The sequence below is a fragment of the Armigeres subalbatus genome, chromosome 3 (assembly GCF_024139115.2).
Source record: "Armigeres subalbatus isolate Guangzhou_Male chromosome 3, GZ_Asu_2, whole genome shotgun sequence".
Taxonomy (NCBI): domain Eukaryota; kingdom Metazoa; phylum Arthropoda; class Insecta; order Diptera; family Culicidae; genus Armigeres; species Armigeres subalbatus.
In genome coordinates, this window is record NC_085141.1 from 314485967 (window position 1) to 314501759 (window position 15793).

Consider the following 15793-nt stretch of genomic DNA (forward strand, 5'->3'; position numbering starts at 1 on the left):
GAACTGAAATCATCGTCTAAGCATGCATTGATGTTCTTCGTCGTCAACGAAAACCCAAAATTTTTCGTCAACAATCCACTCGAGTATCCAACTTCATAATTTTCCCATTTATCATATGATTACATTTTAATTTTTAATGCTTTATTTCAGAAATCTCATTTCAGTCATCGCAGTGCCAGTGTGAGGTGATTCTTGAAATTAATTTCGGATACCCTTGCTTGTCATCACCAATCCATAGGGCAGGGCAGTTCTGTAGGGCCTTCAGCGGTTTGATTTGAGAAACTTGATAAGCAATCCGTCGTCGGAAACGTTAGATGCTGCATAAATGCAGGGTTAGTAGTAGGGTTCAGAAGTCGACTAGCCTTCGCTAGAAGGTTATACTATATATGGTCAATACGAATGTCAACAATTTGTTTTTTAAATAAGCTTTAGGACTTATCCTCAACTCAGTTTACGTAAGGTGCCGATGGATGGCTGTATGAACATAAAGTAATAAACTGGCGCTAACCGCAAGTCAGACTTATCTGTATGTGGACGCCATATCCATATCCTTTGGTTGGTGGCGGTTGGTGGCAGTAAACGTAATGACCCGGGAGCTTCCGTTAACTTAAAACCATCAGCTTGAGGCTTAGACACGACTCCTTCTGAGACGGAGCAGAACAAAGCAGCAAAGACCTTCTCCTTCAGATGTAATGTTGGTTGGAATCCAGAAGACTTTTTTCCATGGCAAGGGTATCCGAAAATTATTTCACCTTACATTGCTTTGTCAGAAAACCTTTTCTATTTCTGAAATGAAGCATTAAAAATTAAAATGTAATCATGTAAAATGTGAAAAGTGTAAAGTTTGATACTCGATTAGATTGTTGACGAAATTTTGAGTTGTCGTTGGCGACGAAGAACATCAATGCATGCTTAGACGATGATTTCAGTTCAGTGTCTGGAAGCAGTTAGTGTCAAACTTTTTATAGCATCCGCCATTATGGCGAGCGTGGAAATCTGGACAGGGAATATTTTTGTCTTGGATGCGCCACAAGCTACAAAAGATAATCAACGACAAAGCTTTTTTGTCCAAGATAATAATAATAAAGATCCGAAAAAAATTGTAGGCAACAAAAAATGTGTTACTTTAATGTTACTAACTTTTCATCCCGGTATTTTGCATTTTATCTACAGCAAATTTCGGTATTATGCTATGATAGTTTCTGCTTTTATGGAAATATTCGACGATATCTAACTCAGATTACAAAATGAGCTTTATATTCTCGGAAATATCAGAGCATGCAAGGCAAATGATTCTTGTCATATTGTGTTTCGGTTCTGATAAAGGCTTGTTGCGAGGTGCGTTTGCAAGTAACAAACTCAGTTGACGACAAAGGGTATATTGTTAGGCGTTGCTCGAATATTGATTCCCTGGTCATGTAGAAAACGCTCCGGTAGTCCGGTAGCCTTCTATAGTCATGAAAGTTGGACCATGCTCGGGGAGGACTTGCAAGCACTCGGAATATTCGAGAGACTGGTGTTCAAGCCCCTTTTTGGCAGTGTGCAAGAAGACGGTGTGTGGTGGCGAAGCATGAACCACGAGCTAGCCCTGCTTCATGACGAACCCAGCATCCAGAAGTATGCTAAAATCGGAAGGGTACGATGGAAAGGGCATGTTGCGAGAATGCAAGACAGCAACACTACAAAGATGGTTTTCGCTTCCGATCCGGCAGGTACAAGACGGAGTGGAGCGAGGTGAGCTGATCAGGTACAGAACGACTTGGCGAACGTGGAACGATACGAGGAAGGAGAGATGCAGCCTCGAACCGTGTATTGTGGCGTCAAATTATTGAATCAGTGTTATCTGTTTAAATCTATTAGTTAAATAAATGAAATGTATCCAGCTTTCCACGATCGACATAATTGCGGATGCTATAAAAATGTTTACATTAACTGCTTCTCGACACTGAACTGGAGATCGCAGTAAGCATTATTACAAGTTGGACGTATTTTCTCGCGTTCCGTTCGCTGTCAATTTTGAAAACCGGAAATTTTGGCCCAAGCAGAAAAATGGATAACTCTTTATTTTTTGAGTCGCAAACCCTCCTGACCTTACCATGCAACGACGTTATAGATCGGTGGAACGTGAAGAAGTTTTCCTCAAGAGGTCGTATCTCCGAGTCCGGTCGGATTCCTACTATTGAAGCTGAATGAAGAAATCTGCCGCCATCTCGACTGAACGCCCAACTACTAGTACCGAAGCAGCAATTCAAGCTTACAAGCGTGAATTCTCCACGGACTCGTACGAAGCAATTATATCGCAATTTGTTTGTTGAGGATGAAAAGGATCTGATGAAGGAGGGCTGACTGGCGATCGAGGTGAAATGTATGCGTAATGAATGCATGCATGCAGGTTCTATAATTTTCATTACTTTCATCCCTGGTTCCTTTTCTGAGTCATTACCGTCGAAATATTTCAAAATAATAATTAGATAACAACTGGTTGTAGGGGTAAAAAATGACACCTAAAGTTCAAGTTTTACGTTTTAACTAACATTTTAACGTGCCGTCACATTTAAAAAAATAGCTATATTTCACTATGATCTCTCTATTAACTAAGACTTTTCAAAATTTGTTTGAAAAATGTTTCTAGCTCCAAACGAACTAAAGGTGGTACAAAAGGGTTCGAATCCGGATCGAACTAGATTTTCGTAGCAGCTATTTCCTGGCAGCTCAAAATTTAAATTTATTCCAATTTAGACGCGTTTAGATAGGGCTTACATGAGTAGTTGTAAATCCAATAATATTACTCTTATTTAACCTCATTACCTCAACTCTATAGCTGCACCCGTTGAAACCTAACCAATGCAGTATAACATGTTAAGGTATTATTTTAAACTTTTAACGCCATGCCTACTTGCAGCACAATTCAAGCATAAGTATTTACTTCGCACTATTATTTCTGCAGAAATAATAAATTTCGATATTTTTTATTCCTTCCTTTATTTGTTAGTGTTATTTTCCTGCTACTGTGGCGAGCAGAATACCATAGAAGTAGCTGCTGTACAGAATCCACACATAATCTATTTTAAGATTTCATTATTACTCGCCATTATTATCCATCTTATTGTGAGTCCATTTTGATGATTTTCTGTTTTTATATATTTATGTTTCATGTCTTGAATGCAATGATCATTACATTGTTCCGTTGCCATTTAACGAGGTACGTTGGAGGAATGCTCCCGAGAAGAACAGTTTGTCAGTCCTCATCAGGCAGTCGTGACGGTAAGGCGCGTTACCCAAAACGCCACCGTATGAGCTGTGCACTCGGCTACTGACGAGGGGCTGCTAATGACCATCCTCTTGTAAGACAAACGTGGAATATCATGATAACAATATGCAGAAATCCTAAATCAAATGAATCCTCATTTCCAGTTTTCAAGTTGTTTCAATTTAATATGTAGAAGGATGGGAAATGGCGAACAATAGTTCAGTAGATGGATCAAAAATTTTACTCTATACATTTATCATAAAACTTTTGATATTTAGTGCAACATAACTTCTTATATTATATCTCATATTGATCATTTAATTTATTTCCACAATATTTTATAACCTTCATATGAATAATATTATTATTTTATCCGCGTTTTTAAATTCATTTTGCAAAAGACAAAACATTTCGTAAATATGTATACTCTAGGGGCCGTACACTTATTACGTAAGCAATTTTTCTGGGTTTTTCGACCCCCCCTCCCCCCATGTAAGATTTTTCCCATACAAAAGATTTTTTATTTATATGGCGCGTAAGATGTTGACAGACCCCCCCTCCCCCCATAAGTGCTTACGTAATATGTGTACGGCCCCCTAGCTCTAATAGTTAGTAGTAAGTTTTATAGAATTCGTACTCAACATTGCGACCATCTCGTCCACATTTAATATAATTTATTATTATTATTATTGTTATTGTAGTTATTATATTATTTATTGTTTATATAGCTCTTCCTTTTGATATCCAGAAATATTATTCATTTAAATCAATAATTTATATTTACAAACAAATAATCATAGCAATACATGCTTGACGGTATTACATAACAGCTATATTTTTAATTTCCGGTTTTCAAATACATTTTTAATGAAAAAAAAGATATGCAGAGCAGGAAGTAATCAATATTCTATCATACAAATAGGGTTACTGCTCCTGGACTTCATCTCATAGCTCCGATATTGGTCCTACGAAAAACAAAGCAATGAAAATGTATTTGATTTGTTTATTATTTTTGTGATTTTTTTCAGCAGCGAGCACGCATGTTAGCAAAAAGAAGCGACAAAATTGGTGCCGTATTTCTTTGTTTCGCGATGAGATGAATATATGTTCAGTGAGATGGAAGACGGAACAGTTTACGTATTATATTGCATTACTGATATAAATAAAATTTAGTTTAATGTTAGGTAAGGAAACGATGGATTTGCAGTGCCTACCAGAGTCTAGAGGAAGAAACCAACCTTCGGAAACCCAACATGTATTGCGAGTACCGTTGTTAGTCACGCGGGTTTCTTGTTTCTTGTCTTTATTACATATTTTATGTTTTCATGTTTTTATAAATTTATATTTTTGTATTTGCAAATCTATTATTTTACATTTGCATAGCTCATTATGTCATGTCATATCATAATATTTTCATATTTTCGTATTCTTATATATTCTCATTTTGTCATATTTTTGTTTCAAAATTTGTCTTTGTCGTCTATATTTTTTATAAATCCTATTTTCATAATCACGTGACCACACAATCAATTATTATTATTATTATTGTAATAGCGTAGTTATTCGTAGCAAAGCAATATTGGTGGCGCGCCGACGCACAAATTATCGGCAGCGGATGTAAAATATCCTCGCAGGCAACAGTTGAAATGAAGCGTACAAGAGATGGCGTTAGTGTAAAGGGTGAAATCCATCAAAATTCTATTGCTATAAAATCACTAATTACTCACTCATGTTTCTTGACCACCCCTAGGGGTACACTGTCTGTTATCGCATATCTGTCCCATATGAATAGAAAACCCAGTAAGAATGGGACAAATATGCGGTTGCAGGCAGTACATAGGGCCAAGGTAAAAGATCTCCAGCTAAATGCACTAATGGACTATTTTGATAATGGTTGATTCCACATCACTACTTTCCTGTGAAATGACAGCTTTTTTATAAATATACGTATTCCATGTATTAAAAATGTATATGATTTCCAATCAATAACACTCATGATATTATGTTGCAATGTTTGATGCTGCCTCCCTTCTTTTGAACAAATATTTTCAGAATTCAAAAATTCAATTTCAAATTCAAATTTTCAATACCATGGAGGCAGTTGATCCTATATGAAGGCAGCAGCATGACACTATCAGCTACCAAAACTACCACAGCTGCTAACCCAGCATAAACAAACGCAGCCTCCAAATCGACCATAGATGGGCATTGTGATCACGTTTTCAATGGAAGCAAAGGAGGAAATGCAAAATTCGGGACAAAATAAGTTGGTGAGCATGTTCCAGTTCTCTTTCTTAGTGCTTCAGAATACTATGTTCATGATGATTTACACTAAATACGCACAGAGCATCGTTTGCTGCTATTGCCGCGGATATTGTGGGAGTCCCAGGTATCCGGTTCAAGCTTTAGTTTGCAACGGTGGCTCTTCTCGACCTTCTACTCCCTGAGTAGTTACTACAAATAAGGGCGTCCTTGTGAAGTTTTGCTGTACCTGTTATGAATAATTAGTACATCCCATTCCCCACACTCCCTGAAGAAACCTCTCTTGCTTCAGAAGTGAATCTTTTTTGTGGTACTAGTCTCAGTAACAAAAAGGGCACCATTACGGAGCATAAGATATGATCAAATTATTCGTAGTACTACTTGATCAACACCCCCAGTTGGGTGAGGGATAGAGGATGGCGCACACACACACACACAACTGCTTCTCGACACTGAACTGAAATGTTCATCCAAGCAAACCATATAGTATGTTTTCCGTCACATAACAGCCAATGTGTTATGTTGTTTGTTGATCATCAACAAGAAAATTGATAATGTAATTCTTTCGAATAATTCTCATTATTGACGTAGGACTTACGTCTTTCTTTACTATACTGGGTGTCATTTAGATTTTTGGAAATCGAGAGCGTTACGCTGGAAGGGAAGATTTTGAACATTACTAGCGCCTTTATCTTTCGATGGATTTTTAAGATTTATATATCAATCAACTCGGACACTCTCCAGCAATTTGCCTGTTTCATTGAAGCTTTAGATTATTAACTGTGCATTCCTAACACGGACATCAGAATGCGGTATGCCACGGGCCTTCGGGTCTATCGGAAGATTTTCTTTGTGTATAAAAGAGGCAAAGTCTGCCGTGTGCAAGTCATTACAATTTGTTACAGCAGCGCGTACTGACATGCTTTTTACTCGCGCATTTTTTCGTTTCGTTAGTTTGTATGCTGTGTTTACCTACACAGCGACAGCATGCAGTCACCAGCGGTAGCGGTAGAACTGCCGATGGGTCTGCGAATATGCATGAAAGAAGTGAGCGTATTTTGCGTGGTGTCGATTGCGATGGATGCAATTGCCCATCGTATCGCTCGGAGTTCACGGCTAGAGGCCGATGATGGCTGAGGCAGCGAGGGCAGCGGTGGTGGATGAAGAAGAGTAAATTAGAGAAATTTGGTCTGCTCATCCAGGTGATTGGTTTCATAATCCACATGATCCCGGGATGGGTTAAGTTGTGCTTGGTACTAAACGACACGTACATTAAAACAAAGAGCTTAACATATTTTTTCTTATTAAAACATGGTTATACTATAACAGTTCTGATTCCCCAGCAATCAAAATCAACTACACTGTTGAAAATAAAAAATGATTTGAAATAATTACTTTCATTTGTTTGCAGAAGGCATAATCAATTAAAGATGCACAATCAGCAATAGTGTTAATATCCATTTTAGATTAGAAAATTTCGCTGTATTACTTGTAAATGTTTTAAAAAAGTTCGCAAAAAATAATTCCCAAAAGAATATTTAAATAAACTTTGTGTTATTCTTTGTTTTGCATTTTCTGAGAAATTGTATTATTAAACTTAACGTAGACTTATTAAACTTGACGTAGAGTTGGGAATCAAAACATTGAATAATTTTTCGTTGACGTATTAGCAATACCTCCCCTATTTTAGTGGGGTTACTGCTCCTTGACTTGTTTCTTATTGTTGTGAATTTTTTTTCAGCAGTAAAGCACGCATGTTAGCAAAAAGAAGCAACGTAATTGGTGCTGTATTTTTTTGTTTGGAAAACGGGACAGTTCCCCTAAAATAGCACATTTTGGTTCAAAGTAAATTGCGTATTTCCGAGGATTAAACCACCCGATTGTACATTAATTTACAATGTTGTGAAGACTCATATGTGAATATGTACATTATGTGGAAGATATTGATTTGGAAAATGTATTGCAGGTAACCACTGTCCCTTTGAAAGTCGTTATCTCCAATACATTTTCCATATCAATATCTTCCACATAATGTACATATTCACATATGAGTAGCACATTTTGCCCAAGTCTGAACATTTTATAAATAGAGTTTTTAAACTTCAAATACTATCATTAATAAAAAAAAATATATAAATGCCCTACACTTGCTTGAGTAAATAAGGGCTTAATAGTTAGAAACAAGGGAATTCTAATTATGTGTTTAATTATTAGTTTTATTTTCCAAAGTTTTGAATAAACAAATTGCTACACAGCATGGAAGTGGTCGTTTCCAATATCAATACCTATAATCATACTTCATAGATCCAAAAGTTAGAAGTTAAATGTCAATACTTTACGTTTATACAAGTCCTACGTCTACTCGCGGTTATGTTGAAAACATTACCCATTGCTAGTTTTTCATATCAAAGTACTAATGTTTGTTTTATTTTATGTCGTTTTCGTTTTTGCGGTGTAGCTACACTCGTGCTACACTTTTGCACCGAAAATGTTCGTTTTTGATTTTCGTGCTACACCAGTGTAGCATTTTTCTTGCACTGAAACAAGCAGTGTAGCACCAGAAAAAATCAGAGTGTGCCGTGTAGTGTAGTTTGTTGTCAAGTTTCTCCCGTTGTTATTGTTTTATTTTTATGGTATCCAACAGGTATCCATAACAAACAAACCCAACTGCACTCAAAACGTTCGTTTTTGCCGTGCAAAATGCTGCACTAAACGGTGTTGCTACACCTTAAAAACGAAAACGACATTAGATAGGGTTAAGGCAGGTATTTTCGTCGTTTCGTCATAGTCTCGAAAACCAATAAAGGAGACACTTTTTTGACAAACTTATTCGTATCAAATCTTAAGCTCGGGAGATACGTTCTGCTATAGTGGAGCTCTAGCGAATGGATGTTGCTTTCGAAGGTTTTAGCCCCTATGACGATGGACGGAAATACCTGCCGTGTCCCTATTAGACATCAACATGTTGTTTTCTGCAAGCTGAAAATCTGATCTGAAAGTCGATGATGAACATGGTGATTTATTTTTACCGGCACAAAAACATCTCAAGAATGTCCCAGCCATCGAATATCGATTCATTGTAAACTAAATGTTATCGACACATTCTTTTCACATTCTATAGATCATTGTTCATTAAACATTTGTCCGTAAAGACATCTCCGTTTTGATTCCAAGGCAAAACAGTATACTCCAGTAGAGTGATTCAAATTTTGACTTTTCTGCTCCCCTATGCTTAAACGATTGCATTTGCCATTTTGATAATCCTCCTAAATTTTTAGCGAATTTGGATGTAATTTGATTGTGCACACGTCATTTGATGTTTGCATGCAAATTACTGTGAAAATTGACCCTTATGTGAAAGATCGTTCCGTGAGGTTGCCCATGAACTATTTAATGGTAATCAACACGTTGACTACATAGAATACTTCCTAAGCTGAAAGGCAGTTGTTGTTGCGAAGCGATTTGTCGTTTGAAAGTCAAGTTACAAAAGAAACAAAAATGCTCATTATTGATATTGATGTTATTCTTTTACGTGTTAAATTGAATTTCCCACGATTCAGTATTTTCTTAATATCTTTTCTTGCAAGCATCAAAACGTTTCGCAACAAAGACGATTCGCTACCTTGTTAAATTTCCTATGTTGTCAATGTAATCATATATTTTTGGAGCTTAATGGGAAGAGTTGGGAACGGCTTTCCACAAAAGTTACTGTTTTCATAGTGATTTTCATACAAACTTCAAACTGTTCGTGCTCACTCAAATTACATCCAAATTAGCTAAAAAATTGGGAGGATCATTAAAATGAGAAATGCAATCATTTAAGCATCGGGGAGCCAAAAAGTCAAAATTTGAATCACTCTAATACTCCAGTCAATAATACAGAACGTCTTCTTGAGCTCATTGGGCAAAGCCATTCTGACGATATATTCAATTTCTTCGACGCACTGTCATCCGATATGTCCTCTTTCAAGTGACGAGCTCTGAACATGAAATCTGGATTTCCAATGCCTAATTTACCAAATCTACGAATCCGCCAATTGAATGTACGTGGACTTAAACACAATTTCGACGCTGTTAAATGGCTTCAGGTCAAAAATCAATACGTTTCGCTGTAACCAGACGAAGCTGAAAACATCTTCTCCAGTCGACCTCATGCACATAACAGCATACATTTTTATCAAACACTCTCTTCCTTCCCGTTAAAAGAGGACGTGGCTCAAAAACGTGTGGTGAATAGGATTGTATTGTACGTACAAAAGGAAATTAAAGCCACGCCTACACTCAATTTTTTCTTAAACTTTATTAGAGTGAGTTTTAAGATGTTTACAAAGTTTATCACTTAAGCCTACACTCAAATCAATTAAACCCTGAGATTCTAATCGTTTTGAGATTCGAGTAACTAGCCGACCAAGCGATGATCTAAATATCGGTTTTACAATCCTGTATGCTCGAATCCTCACTTCTTTCAATGTTATGAAAAGATGCTTTTTGATCTCCATGATTTCTGGTTTGATAAATTAGGCATTGGAGATACAGATATCATGTTTTGAGATCGTCAGCATTGAGTGTGAAAACTTGGCATCCGGTGAAGGACATATCGGTCGAAAAAAATTGATGTGTCATCAGAATGACTTTGCCCAGTGAGCTCAAGAAGATGTTCTGTACTGTTGACTGGAGTACACTTCTTATACCCTAGAGTAAAAACGGAGATGTCATTACGGACAAAGACGGAATGAACAATTTTTTTTTGCTTGAGGCGAAGGGCTAGATTGCGTATACGAAAAGAATGTGTCGATAACATTTCGTTCACGGTGAATCGATATTCGAGGCCAGGGACATTCTTGAGGAGGCACAACTTGGTGTTTTTGTGCCTTTCGAGGTACCTCCTGATCCTTAATATTATTATCTCTGCTATTACAGCGGCGAAAGTAAGTCGCCATGCTTATCATCGACTTTGAAATCAGATTCTCAGCTTGCGAAAACAAACATGTTGACCTTCATTTCATAAACTATTTGCCCTCATAATTTGTAATTAGGGTATACAATGTCTACAATACAGTCAAACCTCCATGAGTCGATGTTCTATGACTCGATATCGACTCATGAAAGCAAATTATGCCATACTAAAAAAATATTTCCTGGGTTGCTGTGATGGTCCCTTCAAACAGCTTTCCAAAGATTTTCTTCTCCACTCCTCGATATTTCCATGAGTCGATGGTCCCTTCAATATCGACTCATGGAGGTTTCACTGTAATACAAACATTAGTACTGTAGTATGATATAACGAGAATTATTCGAAAAGAATTCATTTTTTTTGTTGGTGATCAACACACAACGCATTGGCTATTATTGGTAACGGAAAACATATATAGCTTGCTTGGATGAAAATTCCAGTTCAGTGTCGGGAAGCAGTTAGGGGCCGTACACTTATTGCATAAGCAATTTTTCTGGGTTTTTCAACCCCCCCCCCCCCCCCTATAACATGTTTTCCATACAAAAGATTTTTTATTTATATGGCACGTAAGATATTGACCGACAAACCACAAACGTGAACTTGTGAATACATCGATCGAGAAAATGCGATCCCTTGATCACCATGTCGTTGTTATCATAGAAGCATCAAACCAGCACAATTTTGTATATAATATAGGGTATCTGTTCCAATGTTAATAACATGCTCCTATATCAATAACATTCGCAAAATAGGATATTTAGGTTCAATTTGTGTCGTGTTTTGTTGTTATACGGCGTGCTAACTGCTGAAAAAAATCACAAAAATGAGAAACAAAACAATTGGCGCACCAATTATTAGTTTTTGTATGGTATTGATTTAGGTACATGATGAATTCAAGGAGCAGTGCCCCTACACTGAATTTTTATCATCTTCGATTTCATATCCCAAGCAAAACATACATATTTGATCTACACTGAAGCAAACAGAAGCAGTGTCTGAGTCAGTTTTAGTCGAATTTTCTTAACTAAAAAGAAATAATTATTGCATGAAGTTTTAGCAAACCCGTTCCCCAGTAAACTAGCTTATAACGCTGATTAAATTAATTAAATAGATTTGTTAGGATCGGATTCCGTTAAGTGACATCCAATACTCATGAACCAATCATAGAACCTAATCGCCAACTGAACCGTCATGCCAAACATTTCTGTTTTTTTTTTCACCAATTGATATCACAAAATATTCGCCAAGTGAAAATTCCAAACTTTCGGTTTTTGACTAATCTATTGCAGTTTATAATAGTTATCCAGTATAATAGTTAAATCAATTTTGAATTGGACCAGCCGATGCCGGAAACACCTGTTGTGCATCCACTGGATAAGACTGGCTTATATTATTTTTATTAATCTCAACGTAAAGGGCTCGGATACTGGTGCGTAAATTTCGGGAAATGTGCCAAAACACTTGACCACTTGACTACATTTGGTACGCTTCACTGACCAACCTCGATCACGCGGAGTCTACATGAGCTGAAAGCTTTCTATGAAAGCTTAACCGTTCGAGCTGAAACCTGGTATTGATGGATACAGCCAGACCGACATACACTTCACATCGCACCTGCCCTTCGACACACGTGGAATCACCGCCGCAGCGCTGCTGGTCGCTCTCATATCATATTACCACCGAACCCATCTCGTTGCGTTGTTTCCGTTTGTCCAGAGAAGCAATTTGATTCACCCGCGTCGAGTAGTTGGTGAATTGCCGCTCATCGCCGGCGATGACGGCGATGATGGACGGTTTGGCCGGGCCGCTAATCGAAGGATAATCACCGCTGGAAGGCTTAGTTCCCAGGTAACGCTTGCACAGGCAAGTTGCTTCGACGCCGCGGTTTCGTTCGGCGCAGTTCCAACGAATTTGGCCAATCATTGTTGTTGCGAGTGCAAATTGCTACCGTGGACGTGGGTCAGGTCATAGTGCGTTGAGTAATCATCTGTGTGTTATACTAACGGAAAACAAATGTTAGCCGATGATGTGATGCTGTAGGCAGCATGATTTTGGTGGGATGCTATATGAAAGGTGTACCTATTATATGACGGAAGATAAACAATGTAGTGCAAATGGAAGTGTTATCTATTGTAAAAGAAACATCGTTTTCATAGAAACGCAGAATAATGGATCGATGACATTCCAGCTTACGAGTGGAATAAAAAATAACAATTAGTGATGTATAGAATTTCATAAGAGAAACCAGTTTCTATCGCATAGATGAACAATTTACATTGGCCTTGACCGATACTAGCAAGATAATTCAACTTCAACAACAACTTGACATGTACAGATATTTTTTTAATTTGTTAAGTGGAATGTTTTCGTAACACGAGCTAATACTATTCTACTACTTGTGCCAACAGAGAATGCGGGTTCTCCTTTAATCATTAAGTGCAATAATAATTAAATCAGTTAAAAGCATCTCTTCATCACGTGAAGGTTCTGAACAAATTGAGTTTGATTATATCCCTCGTCAAAGTAATATGGAAGGAAAATTAGTGGAAAATAAACCATCGGAAAAGGCTGATTTAAGAAAATATCTGACGCATCCGAGTACAGGTTTATAGGGGATTATGAATGAGATGACGACTTGGAAACTGACTGAATGAAAGCCGAGGGCAGGGGTTCCTATGCGCTTTCAGTGGCTAACGTTGGAAGTTTGAAATTTGGGCAGGTTGGTTATAGTGATCGTCTTTGTGAACGAATTGCACTGGGTAGTGTGATCTTGCATGTTGCTTATAGTGAAACGCAACAAAATACAGTTGCGAAACCAGCTCATGATTTGAGAAGCAACAGCTCTAACGTTGTTCTAAGATTCACCGATTAGATCCTAGCGTCCCTCAACTCGTGAATAAGCCTTGACAAGTACCAATTCTTGCCCAGAATTCGCTACAAATGCATGTTGCACTGGATGTGTCCTGTAGGGAATGAAAATTATGTTTTCTATTCTCTTTGTAAATGTTAAAAAGAGTCCCAATTTGCAAAAAGAAGCTCCAAGAAGTCCGATGCAAAATTCTAGACCAAATTGAATTGATTAGTACATGTCAAACTATTTTCAATCTAGCACAATACTTTGAAGAACAATCACAAACTCAAATAGCATATAATATGTAACATATATTGTATATCTAACATTGTTTATACCTCATATTTCTCCAAAATAGCTGCTTCTGCTTTTTTTAGGCGGTAGACCGAAAAATGATAGCCTTGTTCACTTAATTACTACGCAGATAAGATCTATCGTGTCAGTCTCTAGCCTATCTACTCATCTGTGCGAATTCCCATATTGTTGTTATCAGACCGTACCATCATAACGATATTATGATTTGATTCTCCTTTATTGCGGTAGTTTTATTATGATTACTGACACGTATTTTAAGATGCCGTATCCTGTCAGTCAGTGGCATCAATACCAGCCATTAGGCAATATACGTTGTTACTGGTTTATGAATATTTTTCTGTGAATAAAGTTTGTTCTACGCAGCCACTGACATCATTTGGTTTATCGGAAGTCCGTAGAATTATTATCTTTGATTGTGATCCTAATTGAAAGGGCATTTCCGTTTATCATCAACAATTTACAAACACACTTAACTTTATCGCAACAACTTGTTTGTTTGGCATTGCTTTGTACACGTGGAGTTGGGTCCAACTTGTACGGTTTCTTATGAGTAATTTCATTCCATCACATTTTAGTCGACAAGTGCAGACCCGAAGGCAAAGATCGTACAGTGACTGCAACAATGCAACATTATCCTCATCCCGGCCTGAAATTTGAGACGATTGATTCGATGAAATCAAAATTTTGAAAGTAAACTGTTTGGGTCCTGGTTTGGGAACATCAGCAAGTGAACGGTTGCTCGTAGACTTTTAGTCTGGTAGCGGATGCATTGCCGATCAGAGGTCAGTGTTTCAAGTTCACATGGAGGTGTGTCGGACTAGTAGTGCTGTGTAAAATAGTTGCTTCCATTTTTATATTTTTTATTGACGGCAGTAAATGTGAGTATTCTTTAATTGAATTTTACATAGCATAGAATCAACCTTTTTTCTATAGAATTGTTTGTCAATGATTAATTTATGTGAAATATTGTTCATGTCTTCTCATCCAGAATTATTTAGATTCCACTGTTTCTGCAGCGCTTAGTCATGTGCTTAAACATGATCTAATGCCCATAAACATTTTCCTTGAATTAATGAAAAAATCATTTATTTATTAAGAATACAATTTTGATCAATTATCAGCTCACATTGCTAGTAATCTTTTTAGACGATATATACCTTCAATACAAACAGAGCCGCAACAGACACTTTTTTTTTCTGTTCGGATGTGCCACTGCGACCAGTTATTAGATCTATTGTAGCGTTACCCGTATCCTTAGTGTATAAGTGCATGTCGAATCACTCCATTACTATTGAGAAGAAATGCTGTTTTCTCAAGAGCTTAATGATAAGGTCACGCTATTTAAACCCTTCACAGAGAGCAATCCCTTAGAAGGCGCGCCCTTTGTCAATAGTAATTCAATACTTTCTTGAGAAAACAGAACAGTTATACTGTTATCGGAGCCCTAGCCACATCCTTGTCTTGCTTCTAGAATATCACCAGTTTTTTTAGCTACAAAACCATTTTTAGCTAAAGAATTTGTTGAGTAACAAGAATTTCCGTGTGTTCCTCTCACTACCATTGTTAACGGTTCATGAAGAGTTAGTACGCATTAAAACCCCTAACTCGATTTTTTTCAGTGAACAGTTCAGCCTAGGATGGGCACCAAGTTTTTTTTAAACTAATTGCTGAAAAGTTGCCTCCGCTGCGTACAGTTTAGCCTCAAACGGTGAAAATTCTATCTGCAGGGTAGAGCTGATGGTAGCGACGACTTAATACGATGAATCATTAATTACCACAACTTATTGCCCTAGCTTGAAAAATAGATTAAGCTAGGGCTTTGTTTGGTAGATCTTACACCGTAACACACTACGTCAAAGTGATCTACCGTGTTATGAGACCAGCAGACACTTAGCGCCATTGGCAAAACCATTATTTGGCTCCCTTGCTTACTTGCTACGGACAATAAAATGTGCAACATTTTACCCTTAGGGAAGATCCATTAATTACATAAAGCAGAAATTGACCATGTTCAACCACCCCTCCCCCCTTATGTCACACTTTTGACGTAGGACTACGTCTGTGTTTTCTATATTGAGGTACACTTTACGATTGCGAAAATCGGGGACCGTCACGAAAATATGATAGACTTTAAACTTTAATATCTCAGCCGTTTCTCGAT

At 37.4% G+C, this 15793-nt stretch overlaps 1 protein-coding gene across 12 annotated transcripts in view; it reads left to right on the forward strand.

The window, feature by feature from the left end:
- The first annotated feature begins 12166 nt into the window (after positions 1-12166).
- The window catches only part of LOC134225339 (sodium-dependent nutrient amino acid transporter 1-like), a 31295-nt gene continuing 27668 nt past the window's right edge, over positions 12167-15793 (forward strand). For 2 of the 12 annotated variants that reach the window (XM_062705317.1, XM_062705316.1), the window contains exon 1: positions 12179-12436. The gene's annotated coding sequence lies outside the window, so the exon portion shown is untranslated. Of the gene's footprint in view, positions 12540-12619; positions 12796-14211; positions 14511-15793 lie in introns of those variants that run through there. The other 10 variants (XM_062705324.1, XM_062705318.1, XM_062705319.1 and 7 more) reach the window with 10 other exon arrangements.